We start from the raw sequence: 22,101 nt of genomic DNA, 5'->3' as shown, positions 1-22,101 counted from the left end.
TATCTCACTGTGGAACAACGATACCTGGGCAGGTTGGAAACGTATCGATGTGCCGGAGAAACTGTCAAATGAATGGGCCACGTTACTAGATTGCTTGCACGGAATGGCGCCCTCTCATAGGAGGAAAAGAGATCAGAAAGGATGGGGAACGAGCGTCAAAGGCTACACAGTTTCCCTGGGATATAACAAACTGAATGAGCGACCATTTGTTCCCCCCAATCCAGCTCCATGGCGAGGTGTATGGCGCACTCCTTCACTGCCCAAAATCGATTTCTTTGCCTGGTAGCTCTGTCACACCAAAATACTAACCTATGACATTCTTCAGAAGAAAGGTTTCTATGGACCCTCCATTTGCTCATTGTGCAGTGAGAACGCAGAGTCAGCAGCTCACTTGTTTCTTGAGTGCAATTTCTCTAAACAGGTTTGGACTTCACTTATTCAAAATCCAGACCCAAATTTCAAGCTCCCTGGCACCATGGCAGACCTCTTTTCAAACTGGGCAACCAGTTATCCAGGCCCAGCTCCCAAAAATCAGACCATCAAAACAGCGTGGGCAGTCCTCCCTAAGATCATAAGCTGGCAAATATGGCTTGAACGCAACAGAAGAATCTTCAGGAATACAAAGCAGAACCACAAGATCTTGGAAAACAAAATCAAATGCCAAATCAAGGAGTGCTTGGCCGATGTAAAAGATGACTCCAACCTGAGTCAACAGGACATCATTTGGGGATCAATTCTAGGCCTTCAATTCCAGCCAGCAGTCAGAAACACCCCTATCATTAAAGACTGGCAAATAAGAAAGTCTGAAAGTGATTTTCAAGGCTGGATCAAAACGCAAGCAAGACATTCCCTCTTTTTTGATGGGGCAACAAAGGGTAACCCGGGCAAAGCTGGAGCAGGAGGTGTTGTTTTAAATCCAATAGGAGAAAAATTCCATTCCTTTGCCTGGGGTCTCGGATATTCTTCCAGCATTCAAGCGGAGGCCTTAGCCCTCCTTCAAGGTCTCAAGAGCCTCAAAGAATTAAACATAAAAGAAGCCAACGTTATAGGAGATTCCCATATCATCATAAACGCAATGGCTACCAAATCCCCAGCTCTGGATCTTAATCTAGCAAGACTGATAACCAGAATCAAAGGCTTGGAAAGCTATTTTCAGGATTTGAGATATTATCATGTGCTGAGAACCCACAATAAAGAGGCGGACATAGAAGCCAACAAAGCAGTCCTCCTCTCTGCCGGAACCAGGATGAAAGACGAAAAAGAAACATGGGAACCCATCCCATAATCTGATCGCTGCCATGTTCTACTGCTGGATACTAAATAAATTTGTCTGCACCTTCAAGTGGGGGAAAATCACTGAAATTGATTCCATAGATTTAGCAAGAAAGAATTATGCAAGCTCCAACTGCATACTTAGTCACTGCAGTGAGCGGAAACAGGGCAAAGAGATCTCCTTTGTAATAAGATTTTCGGCATTCAGGCCAAGTTGAATACAAACAACCCATAACTGTTTCTGTTAAAAAAAAAAGGCTATTAGATGGAATAATCGAGTACAATCAACGTTCAAATTTATGAACTTTCTGGTGGTGTGGATAACGCTAGTTTTGGATAATGCTTTGATGTATGAAAAAAAAACTATTTTTCACAAATATTCATGGTTTAGTAATATAATATTATGATATTTTTTGAGATAATAAACCTTCTTACTCGAAACTAAATAGAAATAATAAGCATGCTTATTCGAAACCAAACAGAAATAATAAGCATGCTTATTCGAAACCTTATTTCATGATTAGTAGACCAGTGTTGGATAAATATATGTTATATGATATTTGTTTTATTTCTTATTCTCTAATTACATGGACTTTATGGATGAAATTCGTAACCTTTGAAATTGAAATCTTCCTAAAAATTTAGACATTCGAATGGATTCAATTTTTATCTTCTAGTTCTAGTTGATAATCTTATTCGTATCTTCATCTTACGATGAGCCTAATCAACCACATTACATTACATGAATATTAGATCATTAATTTTAGACATTTATTTCAAAGTTTTTGAATATGAAAATTGAGTTAAATTTTTTAATTATTTCATTAAAATAATATATATTTTTTTTTTTACAATGTCGGCTACTCATATATTAAAAAAACTTTCTGAAAGAAGTGCTGTTACATAATGAGGATGAGTATGGGAGCAGAGGCACAAAATCGGGTTCGCAGACCCGTTATCCTCTTTGCTTCTCTTGATTGAAAACGAAATTGAAACTAAGCGGCTATACTGCCTTACATAGGATCCTCCTAACCAAGCAAATTTACAATGCATAAATCACGGAAAGTGTGGAGTGACCGAATCATCCTTCTGGGCGCTGGCTCTAGTCGATGCTTCTGCCTGATTGCTTTCGGTGAGAGTGCGAAGATGGTCAATTACCGCCTCCATGTGGATGCAGCGGTCCTTCAGATCTTCAATTTCCTTCTTTCTTTTCCCCAGCTTCTTTCTTTTGGATTCTCTATCAGCATGATAGTCCTCTGTGAGTTCCTTAAGCTGTTTTATAATGCTGTTGATCATTATGGTATGTGCCTTGCACATATTGCATTCTTTGTTGCTGAAGAGATTCGCCAGAGGGTCTTTGTTTGATCCCTGATTAGAAGGCTGGCCTTGCTTGTCCTCCATCGTGATAGCCTGATGGATGAAAACAGAGGGCTCACTGATGTTTAAAGAGGCTGGAGTTGCTGTGTTGAGAGCTTGACTGCGGGAGTGCTGAGGCTTAAGACAGAGGGGCGGGGCTCTCAGAATAAAACCAAGGGACGTGCTGAAGATGAGGAGGCCAGGGATCGAGACAGAAGGGACAAGGCTTCTGAGGAGTTGAAGCTTTAGGAGAGAGCGGGCTTTCCTTCCCTGCTTCAAAACGCTGCTGAACAAAAAAGGACCACTGTTAAAAGACAACAGAAAAGAATGGGAACGGGAGATTCTTACTCTGAGATCTGGTCTGGAGGGCCGAGACTTTGGAGGAGAAAAATCATCCACGATGCGCCCGGAGGAGATGGCTCGTGAGACTTGATCACTGTCTGAATGGGAGTCGGGGAGATGACCAATATTTAAAGAGGGAAGAAGGTCGATGACGCTAAAGGAGAGGAGCTGAAGATGCCCGAGAGTAAGGAGGACACAGTCAAGGGCGATGATTACCCTGCTGACATATCTCGAGGGGGAGGTATGGGTTCTTCTGGTAACGCAGAGAGTATCTGCCTCGAAGGGACGAGAGATCATACAATTTCTGAGAAGGGTGACTGTATTGGAGGCCCGAGGAGGAGGAGATCCGCTTAGGAGCCCGATGATGCTGCTTTGTGATCTAGGAGGAGATACGCTCGGATATACCTGCTTCCTGAAGTGACTGAGGACGGCGGAAGGCTTGGTGCTACGGAATATCTCTGACGTAGATGGCATTGTTCTCCCTGACTTGACCCAGTTTCCTTCTAACCGCTTGGTTAGCATGCTGATCAGCTTCTCTATTGTAGTTCCTGAGGATATGTTTGAAGGTCACCTCACCTAAATCTTTGACATTCTCCATAATTCGGATTTTGATGTTGTTGAGAGCCAGTTGATTGAAATCTCTCCCCGTGGACATTGCTGCTATTGTTATGGCTGAGTCACCTAATATGAGGGGGTTTTGGAGGCTGAGGTTCTTTAGAATGGACGTGCCCAGAAGAAGGCCATAGGCCTCTGCTTTGTTATTAGACAGACGACCTAGACCCCATTCGAAAGAAACCATAGTATTCCCCTGCTGGTCCTTTATGATCCCGCCTGCCCCTGCCTGTCCCGGGTTCTTTTTTGATGCCCCATCGAAGTACAGGATAGGCCTCCTTTGGCTTTTTAACCAGTTGTTGATTTCCTCTTCAGTACCACGCAGCTTCCAGTTATGTCTATCATTTCTTTCTCGGATATAAACATAAGGACTTGGTTTGAGGTTGAATTTTCTCAGCCATTCCTTAAGCCTGTCATCCACAACCTCCATGTCTTTCTGGTTGACCCCTATTGCTTCGAAATACTCAGCTGTGAGGGCTATAGTTTTAGCTACTATACCTGTTATGGAGGGTTTTTCATTGTTAAAGATGCATTTGTTGCGAGCAATCCAAATTTGCCAGCTCAGGTTTGCAGGGATGCTATTCCAGATCCTGTGCACTATCAGATTTCCTTTTTTAGGATGGTGAATTCTTTTGACCCAGTTTTTGTGAAGAGTCGAGATCTGAGTGGGGAGGATATCTGAGGAGATTGTGCCAGAAAAGAGATGCCAGCATGATTTAGAAATCGGGCATTCTAGGAAGAGATGGTTGATGGTTTCTTCAGCTTGCCTACACAAACAGCACATAGAAGGACCCTGTATACCACGCTTTCTGAGGTTCTCGGCAGTTAATATTTTGCCATGCATGAGAGTCCAGTTAAAAATTTTTATCTTAGGGATACATTCAGGGCGCCAGACAGCCTTGAACAAAGGCCAATTGTTGGCTTCTGAGATAACCTGGAGGGCTTTGTAACCTTCTTTAACTGAATAATTTCCACCATTTGGATCCCAAACAAACTTGTCCTCCTTCCTTTTGTTGATGGGAGCTGAGCCACTTAGAGAGCTCTTGAGCTCATTCCAAAGATTTGCTAGGTCCATGGGGAGATTGAGAGGGGTCCAGCCTGCCCAGCAGTCCTGGTCCCATAGAGAAATGTCGAAGAGGGATAAAATAATATATTAAAAATAAATAAATTATTATTATTTAAAAATTTATAATATAATTTTACATTTAAAAATATATTATTTAAATGAAAAATACAATATTACTCAAAATTATTAATTATATTTCCTCAAATTCAAAAATCCAAATACTAAATGTAAAATTTAAATTATCATTTAGGTCATAAAACTTCTATAGCCCGCCCTAACCCAACTAATCCCCGCAGCTAATGAATATTCAATCCAGGGAAACATCTGGGGAATCCCACCAAGACCAAGACCATGTGCTTAGGTTAGGTAACCCCTTCCCCTCAAAATGATAGTGTTAGTCTGGTCAAGGGTTGGTGGTGGTATTAGATCATTAATTTTAGAAATTTATTTCAAAGTTTCTGAATATGAAAATTGAGTTATTTTTTTTATTATTTCATTAAAATAATATATTAAAAATAAATAAATTTTTATTATTTAAATTTTTATAATATAATTTTACATTTAAAAATGTACTATTTAAATGAAAAATACAATATTACTCAAAATTATTAATTCTCAAATTCAAAAATCCAAATAGTAAATGTAAAATTTAAATTATCATTTAGGTCATAAAACTTTTATAGCCCGCCTTAACCCAACTAATCCTTGCAGCTAATGAATTTTCAATCCAGGGAAACATCTCGGGAATCCCACCAAGACCATGACCATGTGCTTAGGTTAGGTAACCCCTTCCCCTCAAAATGATACTGTTAGTTTGGTTGAGGGTTGGTGGTGGTGTTGGACCATAAAGATGTGGATTCCCTAACTCGTTGAAAGTGATATATATATACATATATATATATATATATATATATATATATATAATCAAGTGCAATATTATATTAGCATGTGATAAGTATAAATTATTGTTTGAACATTTAAAAAATAATATTTTGATTTGTATTTTTTAAGTTCATATTATAATAAGTTTAATATATATAACATTACACAAATTATAGATAATTAATTTTAAAATTTATTTATTTATTAATAAAAATAATTTAATATTGAATAAAATAATAAACTAAAATTCCACGGAGTTTGGCTCAGGCTTGCAACAGAGACCTGCAACAACTAAAGGGATGAATCCATGGTTAATTTTTGTTATTATAGTCATTGACCTTGTATATCATAGGGTGGTAGAAGAAAGACATTTTCAAAATGAAAAGATTTATTTGGCAATTGATAATCAATAAAAAGTTGTACGCGAAGGTGAATAGATTTTGATATTCTAATAGAGTCTTATTCATCTCCTGGCTTCGAAGTTTATACTGCATTTGCACATTCATTAAGCTTGTAATGAAAGGAGAGAAAACCTGCTTTGATGGTGACCATGAAATGAAACAAAATGAATTTTCTCGTTCATTCAGTCCTTTATTACATAAAAGGGAACACATCCAGTTATGATATAAGTGGTGGGCATCAAATGAAATGAGACGAGAGCCTATATATGTATATAACCATAAGCTCCTCCATAAGGAAACCCACAATTTCATAGCGGCTGAAGTGACTCTCTTGTTTATTTAGTTACATAGACACAGTATCTATATTTTCTGGTCATCGCGCACTTAAAAAGAGACTTCATGCAAAAATCGAACACACAACCCAACAATATGGGATGCTCTGTACTTATCAACGGTAAATTAACTAACTACCCATTTACTACATGAGATGATTGCAGAGGCAAGTTAAATATGATGATGAAACTAATTTGGGCATATTGATTGCACTTTGCTTTTGTCAGGGGTAGGAGAAGGTAATAAAACTTGGAGAAATACCAGAGAGATTTTGTGCTGCGATCGTTCACAACTTCGCATAGAAATATGTTATTTGAGAGGGGATGTGCGTACCCACTCTCAATCTTCCTCTGTTCTCCTTTACTCTCATAATAATCAAATGACTAGAGAGGAGAAAATCAGGCCATATACACGCAAATGGGAGAGCAGTATCATGAGCACGATTGACGAAGTCCCTCTTAAAATAGTGAGTCCGACCGATGAGAATGGGCACGAACAACTACGAAAGTCTTGCCAAGTGCAGCACTCAGTGCCTGCGCTGGTTTTTCTCCACTGGAGGATACATAGGAAATGTTTACCATGAGTTCAACGATGGTTTATTGCCTCTCTATTTAACTTCACAACATCTGCAAGGGGAAGTTGTTTTCATCATTCTTGAATACCATGAGTGGTGGATGATGAAATACCAGGATCGTGTGAAGCAGCTGAGCAAGTACCCAGTTTTTTATTTCAGGAAGGATAAGAGAGTCCATTGTTTTCCAGAGATGATAGTGGGGATGAAGATACATGGTGAGTTGAGTGTGGATCCATCGCTCATGAAGGAAGGTAAGACAATTAGGGACTTTCAGTCGCTTCTCAGCAAGGCGTATGCTCCCAATAGATTGCCAAATTTGATTAATGAAACCTCTAATGTTCCTCTTCATGGATTAAAGCCCAAATTGGTAATAATATCTAGGCAGAAATCAAGAGTGATGCTGAACCAGAAAGAAATAACGAGATTAGCTCAGAAAATAGGTTTCCAAGTGGAAGTGTTAAATCCCAAACGAGCTACAGCGATGGCAGAGTTGTTCAGAGCTTTGAATTCATGTGATGTTATGCTGGGTGTCCACGACGCTGCCATGACACACTTTTTGTTGATGAAGCCTGGTTCTGTGTTTATATAGATAGTGCCTTTGGGTACAGACTGGGCTGCTGCTACTTATTATGGACAACCAGCGATGAAATTGGGACTGGAATATATAGAGTACAAAATTGTTCCAGAGGAAAGCTCTCTGTATAGTAGATATGAGAGGAATGATCCTGTTCTTAGAGACCCAGACTCCATAAACAGAAAGGGATGGTGGGAGACGAAAAATGTGCAAGACTGTCATTGAAACGTTTTAAATGGTACCTTGTTAGTGCGTATGCCTATTCTCTCTCCTGCTCACACAGTGGAGCAAACACGGGAAATTTGCATAAAAATTGAAGAGATTGTACATAGTCGAACATGTTTATTGTGTAATCTAATTTATGTGTGCTAACAGCCTGTACTCCACACACACCATTAACACATGAATTAGATTCATCAGTCGGTATGGGGAGGACTGGAAGTGTTTCAAGAAGAAATAAATATACATTACACAGTATACTGACATCAGCGTCCTACACGTACATTTACAAATATTAATTATTATTTGTGTTAATAATCAATAGTCTTGGATATTGATCGATGGAAAGACTTACCAAAATGACATTCAACATCGCAGGTGTCGGGAGGCTAGCGGACATTACAGGTTTTTGGAGGGTATGTGACTCTCTCCTCCGCCTCCTCCTCCTCCTTTTCTCTACGATGACTGCTCTAACCATGTATGTCATAGGGGAGTCTGTTGCAGAGCATTTCTTGGGCAAGTTCGAATGGCTTCTTTGACCCTGTATATCATAGGGGAGTCTGTTGCACAACGTTTTTTGGGAAAGTTCAAATGGCTTCTCTAACCCTGTATATCATAGGGAAGTCTGTTGCACAACATTTCTTGGGGAAGTTTGAATGAGGTGAGATGGAGGGTGATACTGATAACAAACTGAATGATGCAAACAAAAGTTCACCATCATGTAGGAGGCTTATCGTGCGCTCAAAATCAGGCATTAATGGCTCAACCATCTAGAATCGGGCATTAATGGCTTAACCGTCTCAAAGTCATCAAAGAACAACTATCTTAAGGCCCGAAAAAATCTTCAATGCACTGGCAGGAGGATCCTTCCAAGCTTAATATTCTCAACTGCCTAGAACGTTCTTCATCGATGATCCAATGGCTGAAGATTTTTTCATCATCTAACAATCGATCTAATGGCCCACGATGAGACAGAGTGACATGGAGGGGAGTTCATTTCAGAGGGAAACTGTTGGGTCCCTATAATATTAGTGATTACCCCATTACTATTGTAGTTGTATCCCTTATTAATACTGTTGTGCCCCTATTGTCCCCATATTGTTATTACTGTGCCCCATAGAATCCCTCTATTGTTATTTTTGTGGCTTTATATTATTATTGTTAGGTCGGCTGGGTTATATTGTGACTCCTTAGACTCCTATATATAGAAAGGAGGTTTTGTCATTTGAATCATCGAAGAATTGTTCATTTATGTAATGTAAAGGAGGTTGCCCCCTCGAAGAGGTTGAATTCTAAGGTGTTGATCTATCTTTTCTATCTTTTTCTTGAGTTGGTTTCATAACATTTGGTATCAGAGCTTTGGATTCTAGGGTTTCGCTGCTCCAAATAGGTCATCGTGGCATTTTCGCTATAACTTCTTTTCTCCGATGTTTCAGAAGCTAAAAAAAAAACCCATTTGAGAAGAAATCGCGCTGAACCTCAGGTCTGAATTTCAGAGCTTTTTGCGTTATATTTACGGAGATATGATCTGAGGAAGTTTGTCTTTTTGTAGACTCCTGAATTACATTCCAAACAGGTGACCTGGGGAAAATCGTCATAACTTTTTCTTTGAGCATCAGATTGAAATTTCGTAAGAAGGTACAGAAAGAGGACGAACTGTAGTTTCTTGTATATATTTTTCAAAGCCAAAGGTCGAAACAGTGACTCGTGGCATGTTGTACAATTTCGCTCTACTGAACTAGTCTATAATCAGGTCACTATGGGAGATTTCACATAAATCTTCCTTGGAGAATCCAATTTGGATCAGACTGGTGGCATTGGAAAGAGGACACAGAGGGCTACTGCAGGTCGCAATTTCAGAACTAGATGATCTGAAAGTACAGAGATACATCAGAGGCAATATCGAGCTCCTACAAAGTGAAAAAAGGTGTGTAGATTTTTTTTAAAATTTTTGCATAAGCTTGGTTTGAAAATTTATTTTGAAGGAATTCAAAGGGCATAGTAGAGCATTATTATTGGTAACTGATGCCCCGAGGAAAGAAAATGCAAACACCTAGTAAGCAACCTGAAAGCTCTAGCATGACTCATGAAGAAGAGGAAGAAATGCTACATGATATATCAAAATTACAAGACCAAGTGCAACAAATGTCACTCTCACAAAAGCTAATAGAAGCTAAGATAAATGGCGTGGAATCTAAGATAAAGGGCGTGGAAGCTAAGATGGACGATTTGAAGATAGATTTGAAGACAGATTTGAAGAGAGACATGGCAGATTTGAAGACAGATTTGAAGACAGACATGGCAGATTTGAAGACAGATTTGACAAATTTTCTACAAGAAATACTTACTAATGGTGAAAAGGTAGTAAAGGAAACTCATGATGCGAACAAAAGAAATGTTAATCATGATTTCATAGACTCTAATGTTGGATCGAAGACCCACCATATTCCAAAAATCGATATGAGGAAGTTTGATGGCAAGGATCCCGCAACATGGATATTACAGATGGAGCAATTTTTCGATCTCAATAATGTGCAAAACACACAAAAGGTACGTATTGCAACTTTATATTTGGAACCAAATCAGTTTGTATGGTATCAATGGCTTTGCTCTCGTAAACAAATTATCACTTGGGCAATTTTTACGGAAGAATTGATAGCACATTATGAGGATACAAAAAGCAACACTTTTTTTAGCCAATTGATAAGTCTCAAACAAAAGGGTTCAATAATGGAGCACATTGAGGAGTTCCAAAAATTGAACATAAGGGTAAAAAATATTCCAGAGGAGCATAGGATTGATGTGTTCATAGGGACTTTAAAGGATAATATCCAACATGATGTTCGCCTTTGGGAACCTGATTCATTAGAGAAGGCATTCAGGTTAGCAAGAAAAATGGAAAGCAAAATTATGGCAACCAGGAAGCATACCACTCACAACTATAAAGATGGAAGTGTTGTTGCCCCTAGTCTTCCACAACCTATAAGGTTGACACCACAACAATTGGAAGAAAAAAGAGCAAAAGGGCTTTGTTACAGTTGTGATAGCAAATACACTAAAGGTCATAAGTGTGCTGAGAAGAAATTATTCTACATAGATTGTGAAGAGGAAGAAGAAAAGGAGCAAGAAAGGTCAAAAGAAGAGGATATACTCCAGGAACAAAGCCTAGATAAAGAAGAAATAAATCCGACCATATCTTGTAATGCATTGGCAGGAATTACCACTCCTCAAACCATCAAGATAGAAGGACAAATCAAGAAGAAAAAGGTAATAGTGTTGATTGATTCAGGAAGTACCCACAATTTTATTCATTGTAAGGTAGCAAAAGAATTGAATTGCTTCTTATATCCAGCACCAGAGTGTCAAGTGATGGTTGCAAATGGAGGAACAATAAATTGCTCTGGAAAGTGCCATAATATCAAGCTATCCATGGGAGAATATGTATTGACTAGCCCAATGCTTTCCATTCCAATGGGAGGTGCTGATGTTGTACTAGGAGTCCAATGGCTACAATCCTTGGGTACAATAGCTTTTAATTTTCAAGAACTTTTCATGAAATTTTATGTGGAAGGAAAGGAAGTTGAATTAAGGGGTATTGCAGGGAAACCGAGAAAGATAATCAGCTCTAACGGTATGACAAAGCTTCTAAAAAAGGAACAAAGAGGTGTAATTGCACAATTATGTTCGCTAGATGTTTCCACATTGGAATCATCTATTTCTCCAGATCTCCAAAAAGTCTTGGACAATCATTCCAAGGTATTTGAGACTCCCAAAGGTCTCCCACCTATTCGTGATCATGATCATGCTATTCATCTGATTCCAGGAAGTGTTCCTCCAAACATCAGGCCGTACAGATATCCCTATGCCCAAAAGAGTGAAATTGAACGTATGGTTGCAGAAATGCTAGAGGCTGGTATAATTCAACCGAGTCAAAGTTCTTTCTCTACTCCAGTAGTATTGGTGCACAAGAAGGATGGATCATGGCGCATGTGTCCGGATTATAGGGAGCTCAACAAGCTCACTATTAAAGATAAGTTTCCCATTCCTGTCATTGATGAATTACTGGATGAATTGCATGGATCAATTTACTTCACCAAGTTGGATCTTCGTTCAGGATATCATCAAATCAGAATGAAGACTGAAGACATTCCGAAAACAACATTTAGAACTCATGAGGGTCATTATGAATTTTTGGTCATGCCTTTTGGCCTTACCAATGCACCTTCAACATTTCAAGGTTTGATGAATTCCATTTTCAAACCATTCCTTAGAAAATTTGTGTTAGTATTTTTTGATGATATACTAATCTACAACAAGTCTTGGAAGGATCATGTTGAACATGTTGACAGGGTGCTACAACTATTGGAGGAGAAACAATTATATGCAAAAAGATCCAAATGTTTCTTTGGAGTACAAGAGGTGGAATATCTGGGTCATATTGTATCTCATGAAGGAGTTAAGGTAGACCCTAGCAAAATTAAAGCCATTAAGGAATGGAAAATCCCCACATCCATAAAGCATCTGCGAGGATTTCTTGGGTTGACAGGGTATTATCGCAAGTTTGTTAAGAATTATGGGAGAATAGCAGCACCTCTAACAACATTATTGAAGAAAGATGCATTTTCATGGACTCCAGAAGCAACAAAGGCCTTTGAACATCTTAAAGAGGCAATGTGCCAAGCACCGGTCTTAGCTACACCGGACTTCACAAAAACCTTTATTGTGGAATGTGATGCTTCAGGAAATGGAATTGGTGCTGTTTTAATGCAAGATGAAAGACCCATTGCTTTTGAAAGTCGTCCAATCAAGGGAAAGTTTTTACACAAAGCTATTTATGAGAAGGAAATGTTGGCAATACTCCATGCACTTAAGAAATGGCGACCCTACCTAATGGGAAGACACTTCAAGGTAAAAACGGATCATGATAGCCTTAAATACTTTTTAGAACAAAGATTATCCTCTGAAGAGCAACAAAAGTGGGTCACAAAGATGTTGGGTTATGACTTTGAAATCATCTACAAAAAAGGGAAGCAAAATGTGGTGGCAGATGCACTCTCAAGAAAGGATGAGGATGTGGAAGCATTGTTGTGTGCCATTTCTATTATCCAACCAGATTGGATAAACGAAGCAAGGGAGGAATGGAAGAATGACGAAGAAGTGTGGGCACTTATTCGAAAGTTACAACAAGATTCCAGTACGTCTGATACATTTAGCTGGCAAAATGATTCGTTATGGTACAAAGATCGCTTATACCTCTGTAAGAATTCCCAGCTAAAACAAAAGATTCTTATGGAATTGCACACTTCTCCCTTAGGAGGGCACTCAGGATTTTTAAAAACTTACCACAGGGTTAAGAAGGAATTTTTTTGGGATGGCCTTAAATCAGATATTCAAAAGTTTGTGGCGGAATGTTTGGTTTGCCAACAAAATAAAGTTGAAACAATTAAGACACCGGGTCTATTACAACCTTTATCCATTCCAAGCCAACGTTGGGAGGAGGTTTCAATGGATTTTATCACAGGTTTACCCAAGTCTGAGGGAAAGAGTGTCATCATGGTGGTAGTTGACAGACTTACCAAGTATGCACACTTTTGTGCATTATCACATCCATTTAAAGCCAGTACAGTTTCTACTGCATTTATGGAAACAATTCAAAAGCTACATGGAAACCCAAAGATTATTGTAAGTGACAGAGATCCCATTTTCACTGGAAATTTTTGGACAGAATTATTTTCTTGTCTTGGTACTCAGTTAGCTCATAGCTCATCTTATCATCCTCAATCTGATGGGCAAACTGAGATAGTAAACAAATGTTTGGAAGGATATCTTCGTTGCTTTGTATCTGATAAACAGACACAATGGGTCAAATGGTTGCCTCTGGCTGAATGGTGGTATAACACTTCCTTCCATACAGCAACAAAAATGACCCCATTTATGGCACTTTATGGGTATCAACCACCATCCATCACATCATATTTAAGAGAAAATTCTAAGGTTCAAGCAGTGGAACATCACATCGAACATCAACAACAAGTCCTCCAACTCTTAAAGGATAACCTCGTGTTGGCACAGAATAGAATGAAACAACAGGCAGATCAACATCGCAGTGAAAGAAGTTTTGATGTAGGTGATTGGGTATTCCTACGGCTACAACCATATAAGCAAATGTCCCTCAAGCAAGCTAAGAAGGATAATAAATTATCACCAAAGTATTATGGTCCGTACAAGGTGTTGCAAAAGATTGGTACTATGGCATACAAATTGGAGCTTCCTGCAGCTTCTCGATTGCACCCAGTTTTCCATGTTTCATGTTTAAAGAAGGTTATAGGCGACAAGCTCCCAGTTCAAACAATATTGCCAGAACTTGACGAGGAAGGAAAAATTATATTGGAACCGGAAGCAGTCACAGAAACAAGAACTCGACAGCTACGAAATCGATCAATTTCAGAGTATCTTATCAAGTGGAAGAACTTATCCGCTGAAGATTCCACATGGGAGGATGAGAATTTTATACAGAAGTATCCAGAACTACTCAAGCGTTGAGGACAACACTTTTTTGAAGGAGAGGGGCATGTTGGGTCCCTATAATACTAGTGATTACCCCATTACTATTGTAGTTGTATCCCTTATTAATATTGTTGTGCCCCTATTGTCCCCATATTGTTATTACTGTGCCCCATAGAATCCCTCTATTGTTATTTTTGTGGCTTTATATTATTATTGTTAGGTCGGCTGGGTTATATTGTGACTCCTTAGACTCCTATATATAGAAAGGAGGTTTTTTCATTTGAATCATCCAAGAATTGTTCATTTATGTAATGTAAAGGAGGTTGCCCCCTCGAAGAGGCTGAATTCTAAGGCGTTGATCTATCTTTTCTATCTTTTTCTTGAGCTGGTTTCATAACAGAAACGCCTTAAAGCGTAAATACACAGATCGAAAATGTGTATTTAGATAAATTTTATAGAGGGAAATATATGTTGGATTTAGTTTACTCTAAATAAAATTGAACATTCATATGTCAAGTAGTAAAACATCTAACAAGTTATTTGGTTAGAAAATAATTTTTACATGGAAATAGATAGATATTGAAAAGTATATTAGCATTATTACAAAAGTGTACATGGGAATCAATATTTTATATTACTGGTACAATATTCAATTTTTTTTTCGAATGTGTTCTCTTTTTTAAAATGGTCAGGCTAGGCATTTTCTACCTTTTTCATCTCCATTTAACATTGGCTTGTTTGTTGTTTTGACATGGGTAATTTTAACTTAAGAAAAAAAATGAATTACACATCTTATTGTAAGATGGACCATTTTGCTAAATAAATTTTTCTTATATATAAATGAATGTTATAAATAATAATGAGGAACTTATTAGAATTGGAATAATCTCAAATCCCTAGGAAATTGGTGGGTGGGGTGCCACGACGAATATAATTTTTTTAATTTATTAAAAGTAATGGACCATTTTGCTAAATAAAATTTGCTTATATATAAATGGATGTTATAAATAATAATGAGGAACTTATCATGGAAGAACTTATTAGAATTGGAATAGTTTCAAATCCGAAAATTGGTGGGCGGGGAACCAAGTGATAGGAATCTAATTTTTTTTTTTAATTTATTAAAATTCAATGCAACCTAACAAACTTGTAATACACTACAACCTTTCACCATGTAACTCATGAAGGCATAAGTTTACATACGGAAATAGGTGCATATGTATATGTGCTTATGCAAAAAGAAGAATACATATATCCATTTGCATATATGAGCTAAATAACACATACGATTTGAACACCAATCAACATAGAAAGATACACATGACCACCTAAAAGTGAAACAGAAACAAAAAAAATAAAATAAGAAGAGATCAACCCCAAAATCATAAATGCAATAGTTGGATATTTCTTGGTTTTAATATTGTGTTGCCGACGATCAAATCACCCATGTTCTCACAGTGGGTCGCTTGGAGGTCCACATTAACCAATTATGAATTCTTATCAATAATTATTTCGTCTTTTTAATCCTTTTAATTAAATTGATTAATTAAAATTTTGTTATATGAACTAAGTGTAATATGAAATTAGTTATGGTTTTTTGGGCATGTAATATTGATAAGCCATAGTAATGGCCCATGATATTATAAAAAAATCTATTTACAAATTAAGAATCTCCACGATAAAGTAGGGATAACTAGAAATTGCAACAGATGTTGCAAAGGAAATGTTGTAAGTCATAAATTCAAGAAGAATCATGACATATAAGACAACATGGAAGATTTACCCGTACCATATATAATTTAGTATTCAAAAGGCCAAACTTAGTAAACAAAATGTCATTCGAAGGTAGAAGATAAAGATAACTTGTTACATTATGCCAAATTTACAAATTCTATAACCTTTCCAACATAGGTTGCCTCTTAATCTTCAAAGATGCTATTTAAAGTTTCAATAGACATATATCTCATAGATTTTGAAGAAATACAGGTAGTAGATGACAACATTTAAGATAAATAAAATAATATTAATTCATGAACAACATGATGGCTATCTTTCCAAATTTAAATTTGCATCACAAACTTACAAATTTCAGACCTCATCACCATTAGATGAGGAAAATGAGCTAGACATCAGGGTTAATTATTCATAAATCTTAGAGGAAAATTTGCAACTTCGATTGGAAACTAGTGCAGTGCAATTGACAATGTTTAGTATATCCAATGTTTCCTCTAAGAACATCACAAGTAGCACCTCTTCTACCGATTCAACAATGAAAATACAAGAAGAAACATTTTGAATTGCACTGACACTAGCAACAGAGTATTTTAGTATTTTGCATTGACCCCTCAATAGTACAGGGTTTACATTTCTAGGTGGCCAAAATTCTAATCTCTATTATAACTTCTTGTATACACCATCAATTTATATTGACAATTGCAACAGACCATTCTTTTCGCTCTCAAAAAACACAAGTTTTACAATCCCCGACTACCAAAAATGCTTTCCTTTTTAGATTTTTTGGGTGGAATTTTCCTGACACCCTTGTTTCTTGTGTGATATAACACTTTGACCTATGATTTGCTTATTTCTGAAAAATGATTTGATGGAGTATATTCATAGAAGACTCTGTGTATAATACACAACCTGTACCTCAAAACATCACACATTTTAGGACAATGTCCAGGCTGAAATTGAGTGCATAGCAAAGAAACTTGAACCATCTCTTCTAGCTGAAATCTATCAAAACTTCCCTTGAGATTTTTATAAGCAATGAGGTGCAACTTGTTTTGATTAAGCTTTTCACCCGAAAAACAAGGACACAAGAAAACAAGTCAAGAGGTGAGCTTTCCCACTTACAAAAAGAGTTGTCTCATTAAACTTCAAGGTTGCCACTGAACGTAACCATTCAAGCTTCTTCCAACTGAGCATATACTCACCCAGTCAAGCATTACAAATTTCTGCTTTACAACCTGACCAAAATCTAAAGCCCTTTTATCTGTAACAAGTTCCAACAGTAATATCCCAAATCCAAATACAACAATTTCATTTGAAGGCTATCCTGTTGAAAATTATTGGAGCAATGTGACATTATGCACATTATATACATTGCCTCAACCTATCACAGGGGACTAAGAAAATTTGATATGTATTATATTATAGGAGATGAAAACCAAATATTTTCTAATACATGAGTCCTTATAAGAAAAATAAGACTAATCAAATTCAATACCAAAATTATACATGTTTTCCGAGAGAGGATCCACAAATCAATGAAGTTATTGTAAATGTAAATGGTCTAGCCATACCAAGAAGTTGAAGATGAGTGTGTTTAGCATTGACAATATTTTTTGTATCATGAAGAACAAAATGTTGATACAAGATATAGTACAAACGTCACAAAAATATCCACAACGATATGTTAATAATATGTCATTTACCATGTTGCATAATAAAATTTGAAAAATTAACAACTACATTTCTTCTCGCTTAGAAGATGAATTAAATTAACTATCCTCAGTATTTTACAACTAATGGTTTCCAACGGTTCAATTTGCACGAGGCACCATGAAAGCATATCCCAATTCTGCTAGCGTCTCTGAAGGCAAGCAGAGACCATTAATTGCACGATCGATAAACCCTAGTCAAAAAGCACTTTGTAAGAAGTTAGTTCAAGGTTTGTAGATATAACATTCTCTTATACGAACGTAGCACATGACTTATGACTTCAAAATGAACACCCACAGAACTCAAAGTTAACAAAGGAAAAAGTTAACATCTTTTGAGCTCGTTTCATAGTTAAAATGTGTATCATAGCCTTACAAATTTCAGACCTCGTCACCATTAGATGAGGAAAATGAGCCAAACATCAGCTCCCAATTATTCATAAATTTTGGTGTAAAATATACAACTTTGACGGGAAACTAGTGTAGTGTAGTTGATAATGTTCAGTATATCGAGTGTTTCCTTTGAGAACATCACCTTTGCTGCCAGTTCAACAATGAAAATACATGAAGAAACATTTTGAATTGCATTGACACTAGCAACATACTAATTTAGTATTTTGCATTGCCCCCTCAATAGTACATGGTTTATATTTCTTAGTGGCCAAAATTCTAATCTCTATTATAACTTCTTGTATATATGATTGATTTATATTGACAATTGCAACAGACCATTCTTGTTCCTCTAAAAAAAATACATGTTTTATAATCAGTCGCTGCCAAAAATGCTTGCCTTTTTTGTTTTTTAGTGTGGCATTTCCTAGCACCCCTTATGCTCGTGTGATATAACTCCCTGACCTATGATTTTCTTATTTCTGAAAAATGATTTGATGAAGTATATGCACAAAAGACTCCATGGGTAATACACAACCTGTACCTCAAAACATCACACATTTTGGGATGATGTCCAGGCTGAAATTGCGTGCATAACAAGGAAACCTGAACCATCTCTTCTAGCTGAAATCTATCAAAATTGCCCTAAAGATCTTTATCAACAATAAGGAGTAACTTCTCTTTGTGAAGTTTGTTTACTTTCCAGATAAGGAAAGAAGAAAGCAAGTCAAGAGGTGAGCTTTCCCACTTACAAAAAGAGCTATCTCATTAAACTTCAGGGTTGCCACTAAATGTAACCATTCAAGTTTCTTCCAATTGAGCATATATTCACCCAATCAAGCATTACAACTGTCTGCTTTATGACCTGGACAAAATATAAATCCCTTTGATATGTAATGAGTTCCAATAGTAATATCTCAAAGCCAAATACATCAGTTTTCTCTTAAGACTGTCCTTTTGAAAGGTATTAGTGCAATGTGACATTATGCACATTATATACATTGCTTCAACATATCACAAGGGACTAAGAAAATTTGATATGTATTGTATTATAGGAGATGAAAACCAAATAATTTCTGATACATGAGCCCTTACGAGATAAATAAGACTAATCAAATTCGATAGCAACATTATACATGTCTACTAAGAGAGTATGCATGAATCAATGCAAGTTATTGTAAATGTAAATGTTCTAGCCATACAAAGAAGTTGAAGATGAGTACATTTAACATTGACAAGATTTTCTGTATTATGAAGAACAAAATGTTGATATAGGATATAGTATAAATGTCACAAAAATATCCACAACAATATGATAATATTCTGTAACATAGCAAGCTGCATAATTAAATCTGAAAAATAACAACTACATTTCTTCTGGCTTAGAAGATGAATTAAATTGACTTTGTTTGGTTAGAAGAAAAATTAAATTGATTGTCCTTAGTATTTACAATTAATGGTTGCCAACGATTCAATTTGCATGAGGCACTGTAAAATCATATCCCAATTCTGCTAGCATCTCTGAAGGAAAGGGGAGCCCTTAAATTTCATGATCTATAAACCCTAGTCAAGTAGCACTTTGTAAGAAGTTATTTCAAGCTTTTCACATATAACATTCTCTTATACCAACTTAACACATGGATTATGACTTCAGAATGAGCACCCAACGGAACTCAAAGGTAACAAAGTAAAAAGATAACATCATTTGAGCTCATTTCATAGTTAAAGGTCTAACTAGGGTTGTCCTTGGTCTCTCAAATGATTAGTTAAGGGTATTGTTGTTGATGGGGCAGCTGCCTATCTATTATGGGTATGATTAAATTTAATCAAGAAAAAGAACAACGTTCATACTGGATTCTTTGTGATTAATGCAATTGTTTATTACACAAACTTAACTTCACCGAGATAAGCGAGGTTCATTTTATGATTCTACAGGACAGGTAAGGGCCTGGGTGCCAACATAACTAGACAATCATTAAAGCAAGCAAGTTTTACCAAAATTACATCAGATAAATTAATTATGCTCAATAAGCTTGTGTCTGCTGCCAGTCTTGCTACCTTACATCAACTTATCATTGAAGTCCAAGTGGGCACTTAATGGTAAATCGACAACAAATAGGAGCCATTTTTTTCATAGGGACAGATTCATAGATGGTAATGGAACATAAATTGACTGCTCCTGAATAAAATTACATGTTTCGAAACTGGTAATTCATATTAAAACACAGTATGCACAATATCTAAACCAAGCCCACTAACTAATGAATTTAATATTTTCCTCTAGTAATATTGGTGCTAGGTGACATTCTATTTTACAACTATGGTTTCTTCATGGGTCTTTTAACCATAAGACCTTCAGAGACTCGACCTTCAATGTTGATTTTTTTGTATTACGCACCCTACCTAGCTAAAATACACACATAACAAAGGGTTTTTCTTATTACAGGCAACAATTTTTTTCACAAAAAAGGAAAATTATTTCAATTCCAGTTGCAAGTTCGATTCTTACCTGAAATGAAAACCTAAACAGAAAGATCAAAATCCTCGACGGCATCTATTTCTTGATCTTCTCCAAGAGTTCCTATTTCTTGATCTTCTCCGATAATATTGGTGCTAGGTGACATTTTATTTTACAACTATGGTTTCTCGGTGGGTCTGTTAAGCACAAGACGTTCAGAGACTTGGCCTTCTATGTTGACTTTTCTATATTACGCACCCCACCTAGCTAAAATACGCACAAAACGAAGGGGTTTTCTTATTAAAGCCAACAATTTTTTGACAAAAAAAAAAATAATAATAATAATAATAATAAAATAAAAAAAATAAATAAATAAAATAAAAAATAAAAATAAAAATAAAAAAAAAATAAAAATAAAAAAAAAAAAAAAAAAAAAAAATTTCAATTCCAGTTGCAGGTTCGATTCTTACCTGAAATGAAAACCTAAACCGAAAGATCAAAATCCTTAGTGGCATCTATTTCTTGATCTTCTCCAAGAGTTCCTATTTCTTGATCTTCTCCGGTAATATTGGTGTTAGGTGACATTCTATTTTATAACTATGGTTTCTTCGTGGGTTTGTTAACCACAAGACATTCAGAAACTCAACCTTCTATGTTGACTTTTCTATATTACACACCCTTCCTAGCTAAAATACACACATAATGAAGGATTTTTCTTAATAAAGCCAACAATTTTTTCACAAAAAAGGAAAATAATTTCAATTCCAGTTACAGGTTTGATTCTTATCTGAAATGAAAACATAAACCGAAAGATCAAAATCCTCAGCGGTGTTTATTTCTTCATCTTCTCCAAGAGTTCGAAGCACCCAATTTAATAATAGCAAATGCAGATAAAGCTAGCGGGATTTTTCTTTGTAACTGAATAATACCAAACATAGTAAATCAAGCTCAACTCACCATCATGGAGAGGCTTATTGTGCTCAGGATGGGAGAAAATACACCACGCATAACTAAATGGGGGTTTATCATACTCAGAATTGGGGCATAGGCTTATCCCTCAAGTTTTTAACATCAATGCTCGGTAGCGCCGTAACAGTGGTGATGGAGGGTTGTGTCGCGTGAACAATTCTCGTTGGTTCAACAATGTTCTCGGGAGTGATGGGTTTCAGATTGATAGTTTATAACAATCTAATTGTCTAACATTGATGCGCCAAAGCTACAGTGGGAGCGAAGTTCATGGAAGTGGGTATCCTGATCTGCAGAGGTGCCCTCAAATAGATACTGCCCGTCATCTTTGAAACCCTCTAGTTCGTGGAAGAGGGTATCCTGATCTGTAGAGGTGCCCTCAAATAGAAACTATTTGACATCTTTGAAACCCTCTAGAGCTTCGTTCTGCTTTGGTGAATCTGGTTTGAGTGGTGTTTCTCTGCTTTTAGTGGTAAGGAAAGAGTGTCTTGATCTGAAGAGGTGCCTTGAAATCGAAACAGCTAGATTCTTGAAAATGTTGCCCTAATAGAGGTCAGTGCTGTAGGATGCAGGTAAGCAATGGGATGCGTTTGCAAGAGTCGTTTGTGCAGTTGGTAACTAGATGGACAGGAAATGTGGAATCCTGGGAGCAAGTCACAACTGCCACCTGTCAGCGCAGTTCAAATTAATGGGTGAGCATGCCAAT

The 22,101-nt window shown here is 36.8% G+C and overlaps 1 pseudogene; it reads left to right on the top strand.

Moving 5' to 3' along the window:
• The first annotated feature begins 6,330 nt into the window (after positions 1–6,330).
• On the top strand, positions 6,331–7,637 carry LOC149138045 (xylan glycosyltransferase MUCI21-like; annotated as a pseudogene).
• Positions 7,638–22,101: the final 14,464 nt, after the last annotated feature.

Source organism: Pinus tabuliformis, chromosome X (genome assembly GCF_031772625.1).
Source record: "Pinus tabuliformis cultivar Carrire ecotype Pingquan chromosome X, CPIR1, whole genome shotgun sequence".
Classification (NCBI taxonomy): domain Eukaryota; kingdom Viridiplantae; phylum Streptophyta; class Pinopsida; order Pinales; family Pinaceae; genus Pinus; species Pinus tabuliformis.
The sequence above is the reverse complement of the archived record's forward strand: the minus strand, read 5'-3'. Positions and strand labels throughout refer to the sequence as shown.